The following is a 5,790-nucleotide window of genomic DNA, read 5'->3' on the forward strand; positions in this document are numbered from 1 at the left end:
TTTTTCTAAGGCATTGTGCTGAAAAGTGCAACTTGCTGGGTAACCTGGGGCAAGTCGGGGCACTTCTTGGCATCTCAGTTTTCTTATCTATAAAATGGGCTTAATGATTTTTTATAAATTTAAAATTGTTTACTATAGTATTTTTTTATATAAAGAAAAAAGTACAAATCGGTACAGAAAAACATGGGGCGCTTCACGAATTTGCATTTCATCCTTGCACAGGGACCATGCTAATCCCTGCATCATTCCAATTTTAGTACATATTTGTGCTGCCCAACAAGCACTAGGCTTGATTTTTAACCTCATACCATTGTGAACACTATATGAGATAGTCTGAAAAGGGTTTAGGTCAGCACCCCGCCTGGAATACAGAGGGCGCTCGTGAGTGGGTCTCGTTAATGATTGTTATTAACCTTCATTTCGTGCTATGGAAGGATTGGGAAGCTTTGGGGCAGGGCAGTCTTTTCCCCAAGTTACAACTCCCATGCTGACGGCCTCCTTTCCAAGCAGCCTGCCTGCAACTCACCTCTAGAAAGACCCCACATGAGCTCTTACGCTTTCCCGTGGTCTCCCCACCACTGCTTTGAGGACTTCCTAAATCTTCTCTTCAGGACGTTTAATACCTTGCAAAAGCCTCAGCCTATTTTAATTGAATTATTTCATTCCGTGTCAGGCTTAAAGAGCACCCTACAGGCTTTCAGCTCTGACTGAATGCATTCAAAAAAAATCAAATGGTTTAGATTATGGCCTAATCCTCGAGGGAGATATAAATAGAATCCCTTCTGCTCTCCTTTCATTTTCTTATGTTAGTTAAAAAACACTTATAGCATCTGCTTTTTCTTTTCCTCCCTGAATGCTCATTAGTTGCCTTAGTTGGAAAGAGAATAAAACTCAGACTATAACTAGATGTTGGGGAAGAATTTATCAGCTTAATTTTCAGGGCTGGAAGGGATTTTCGACTTTACCTGGTCTAACCTGCATAGTTTCCCTGCAGAGGTTTAGAGTAAGAGATGGCTTGGCTAAGGCCACAGGACTTTACCTCCAATGAGCGCAGCTTCCCTAGGACATGTTCTGCCCTGGCTGGTGTTGCTCAGTTGGTTGGGCATCATCCTATGCACCAAAAGGTTGTTTCAATTCCCAGTTAGGGCATATGCCTGGGTTGCAGGTTCGAACCCAGTAGGGGGTGTGTAGAAGGCAGCTGATGGATGTGTTACTCTGATGTAGATGTTTCTCTCCCTCCCTCTCTCTGTCTCTAAAAATCTCTCTCTCTATATGTATACATATATGCATATGTTTATATATGTTTTTAGTCCTGGACAAGTATTGGGAGCCACAGTGAAATGTGGCAAGGGACATTCAAGAGAGTTTGGCCAGGGCGGTGGTTAAGTCTGGGCTCAGACTACCAGGAATTGAAGCCCAGGCCACATCACACCATCTGTCCCTGGGCAAGTTTCTTAATATTGCTGGGGCTTCAGTTTCCTTACCTCAAACTAGGGATAGTCATAGTACCTGCCTCAGAGTGCTGTTGAGGCAGACTGCAATTCACTAAAAGCTGAGTACTGCACCTGGTACATAGTAAGTATTCAATAAATTTTAGCAATTATTGTTGTTACTGAAGAATTTTTTGAAAGACTCGCATTGGGATGGTGATGGGAAAGCCCTTTGTCTTAGCAGTGGTGTGTGTTCCCCATAAGGAGTGAATTTCTGGTCTTGCAAAAAGAAAGTCCCAGAGCTCCTTTATTTAAGGGCAGACCTGTCTTCTCATGAGAATAAAAGGGCAGGTATCAAAGGATCAGTTCTATCAGAGAGGGATGGAAATGATACTGTCTGAGCCACTGAGAGAATCAAATATAAAGGAAATTAAGTGCTTAAAAAATGTGGGAGCTCAGAGAAAGGGAGGTGCTAGTAACAATAATAAAAACTACTATTTACCAAGTTTATTAACATCCATGATCTCATTTGATTCTCAACATTATATGTGAGTATATATTTTATGGATATTATATAGTAGGACATCAATAGCTTTGTTGGATAAACAAACTAATAGCTGGGTAGGCATTTTCATCTCACTTGAATGAGAAAATAGGGACTCAGTTAGCCTTTGCTATGTAACAAACAACCCCAAGGCTCAAGGCAACACGGCTCATTCTTCATGCTTTTCTAGGTTTGCAAGGTGCATCTGCTGGTTTTGCCTGGACTCAGAATTCTGGATGCTGGTGGGTCATTGGATTGGAAGGTAGGAGAAGGCCTCTTTTGTCTCTTTGGCAGTTGATGTCAGATGTGGGCTCTGCCTTGCTTTTCCCCACATGGCTTCTCGAGTCGTTGAGGTTAGCTTTCTCACACTGTGGTCTCAGGGAAGCATTCCAAGAAGGTGGAGACAGAAGCCACAGAGCTTTGGGGACTTACACAATGTTGAGTCCACTACATTCTATTAGTCAGAGCAGGTCACAGACCAGCTAAGAGTCAAAGGTTGGAGAAGCTCCCCTATTGATGACAGACGCTGTGAAGAATTTGCAGCTACATTAATTTGCTCGGAGATCAGCAAGTATAGTTTTTTTACTAGCATTTGGCCAAGGTCCCAGAACCCATATGAGTCAGGGTCAGGACTTGAACTTGATGCCTGTGATCTCAGGGATTGTGACCTTTCTTCTATAGCAAGACCACTTGGCTGCAAAGCTAAACTTAGCTCAGGATGAGGCAAAGGTTTTTCCGCCCTTTGACATCGGGGACATTGGGCACCAGGTGTGTCTGTTGAATAATGTCATGCTCTTGAGACACTGTGATTTAGATGTAACATAGTTTTTCATTTGTATATGAGAATTTCATTTTTTGGGTATTGTAGTTCAGTGTAGATGCCTTAAAATGAGAAGCTAACAATGGTTTCCCTTCCAGGAGAACCACTGTGCCCAGGTGTGTCTTAATTTAGGTGTCATCCTCTCAATTGTTCATGGAAATCCAGGCCTAGGAAAATAAACCCTTTACAAAAGGGGAGGTTTGAGTGATGGTCATGTTGTTTCCAAGCATTTGGCTGAGGCTTGAAAAGATGAAATAAGAAACACTGAAAGCAAAAAAAAAAAAAAAGATTAAATTTCAAGCAACAAGAGCCCCTTTAAAACCTTAGAAAGACAGAACAGTCTGTTGAATATAAAACCTGTAGGAGAAGGTGTCCGAATAGCTTCCCAAACTATAGAGATCTTTTCTGGGCAACAGGAGAAGAAAGCGATTCAGAAAACCAGCTGCTGGTTTTCAGTGCTTGTGATGACCTTTGGAACTTTACTGTGGCCCGAAGATGTACTTAATGGAACTAAAAATGGTTTCTTACGAGGGAAAGTAAAGAACCAATATTCAGTCTCCCATTCTTGCCTGCTAAGGAGGAGGGGAATCACTTCAGAGCCACCGGCCTCCGTGGTGCTGACACGGGCAGCGGATGGAGCCGGGAACCTGTAGAAAGTGTAAGCAGGTGGGCGCTCTGCGGGAGGCAGGGCCTAAGGTCACGGAGGAGAGAGGACTGGGGAGGGGACACACCCGGAGGCTGCAGTGCACAGGACACCTCTGGGCGAAGGAGGTGCGGCTGGCCAGGGAGGATTTTGGGGAGTTCATTGTTCTCTAGTTGTGATGTAGTTAACTCCCTTTTGTGTATCTTTAAGACTCCTTTTCTAAAGACTTGGTTACTCTTGGAGGCTTTTGGAGAATGACTTGTGTTTATTTTGAGCATGACCTTACTTCAGAGAGCAGCCACAAAGCAGGGCTGGAAGACCTACTTTTATTTGGGTTATCCTAGCTTTCTCCTAATCTTATTCTTTCCAGGAGATTTTGGCCTTTCCAACCACGAATCATTTTCAGTCGGTGGGGTTTTATCCATTGCACAGATTTTAATTTTATTTCCTAATGAAGTTCATTTTGTTGTTAGGATGTTTTACCGGTGGTGAGTCGACAAGACTCTCGCTGAGAAGTGTTCCCTGGGCTGACAGTGAGATGTTAGGATATCGCTAACCCAAGAGCAGGCTCTTCCAGGTCCCAGCCCGGCTGCTTTGAGCTGTGTGTGCCTGCTGGCCTGCTTTCCTGAGCACAATTTTGCAAGTAATGTAGAAACCATGATAGTGCCCGAGAGCCACCCTGACATTGGAGCCAGCAGGTATTAAAGTCATGGCCATCGGTATTGCTCTGTGTACCTAGACAAGCTTTGTTACTCATATTAAGAGTCCACTGTCATCTTGTTCATTTCCCACTTCCCTTTTTATACTTTTTTTTTAATATAATTTTTTTCTTTATTGATTAAGGTATTGTTTCCTTGCTATAGGCAAGGGATATTTGGATTAGGACAAGAAAAAAGGGCATCTCCCTGGAGTACTAGTCAAAACCATGATAATGAGAATCAGAATATATATATAAGCATGCACACATTCATAGGTTCATTGAGTCTTTTAACAACCTCAGGACTTAGGAGTATACATTTTGCAGAGGCTGGAAGAAATGAAACAATTAAGGTCACATAGCTAGTAAGTGGCAAAGCTGAAATTCGGACCCACATCTCTGGGCATAAAATCTTTCTTTCTCTCTCTCTCTCTCTCTCTCTGTGTGTGTGTTTCTCACTTTTTTAAAAATTTAAATTCTTTATTGTTTAAAGTATTACATAAGTCTCCCTTTCCCCCCATTGACCTCTCCACAGCCACTCCCACCCCCTGGCACATGCTCAGCATAAATTCTTAACCCCCTTGCTACAGTGTCCTTCCTAAGGGACAGACAGGAGGTCTGAGTTCTAACCAAAGCTGGCTGCTCTTGTACAAGTCCATTCCGCTGCCCAGATCTCAGCTTTTTCATGGGTCAAGTGAAACGTGGACCCGACCTGTAAAGTCCATTCCAACTGTGTGAATCTGGGATTCAAGTATTTGCAGACACTTCCTGTGTGCTAGCGTGTTATCTTATGATAGGAGGGAAGGCATGCTGCAGTCTGGGTAGGTAATGGAATGGGTCAGACTCTAACGGGAGAGAGAAGTACAGGAGTAAAGAAGTTTATACTGCACCTGGCCCACACAGGTGATGCTCAAAAGAGTTAATAACTTGTTTGGTAATATAAACCAAAATATAAAATAATATGAAACTCCTTTTAGTCTACATACTATATATATTTAAAACTCTTTGGCAAATGATATAAGTTGTAGTGCATATCGTGGGTCAAATTATTCTAATTTCCAAATCACTTGTTGAGTTGTAGATTTCTTTCAGCTTTATTGAGCTATAATCAACATATAACATTATGTAAGTTTAAGATGTACAGGGTGTTGACTTGCTATGCTTCTGTCTTGTGAAATGATTGCCACCATAAGGTTCCCAACACCTTCATCACGTCACATAATTACCATTTCTTTTTTGTGATGAGAATGCTGAAGATGTACTCTCGGCAACTTTCAAATATATAACCACAATATAAACTATAATCACTGAGCTGTACCTCAGATCCCTAGAACTTACTAATCTCATAATTGGAAGTTTGTACTATCGGGTCTTATGTGTTCATACAAATTTTATGGTTGTTTTTTTCTGTTTCTGTGAAAAATGACATTGGAATTTTGATAGGGATTGCTTTGAACTATAGATTGCTTTGGACACTGTGGACATTTTAACATTAATTAATTCTTCTCATCCATGAGCATGGGATATCTATTTTTTGCTTTCACTTTTTCTTTCTTTTTTTTTTAAAAATTAAATCTTTATTGTTCAGATTACAATTGTTCCTCTTTTTTCCCCCAATAACTCCCCTTCCACCCAGTTCCCACCCCACCCTCCGCC

General features: G+C 41.8%; 1 long non-coding RNA gene across 1 annotated transcript in view; it reads left to right on the plus strand.

The window, feature by feature from the left end:
• Nucleotides 1-5,790, plus strand: part of LOC107183502 — an 11,107-nt gene that overhangs the window by 1,163 nt on the left and 4,154 nt on the right. The window lies entirely within an intron of this gene.

The sequence above is a fragment of the Myotis davidii genome, unplaced genomic scaffold (genome assembly GCF_000327345.1).
Source record: "Myotis davidii unplaced genomic scaffold, ASM32734v1 scaffold18, whole genome shotgun sequence".
Classification (NCBI taxonomy): Eukaryota; Metazoa; Chordata; class Mammalia; order Chiroptera; family Vespertilionidae; genus Myotis; species Myotis davidii.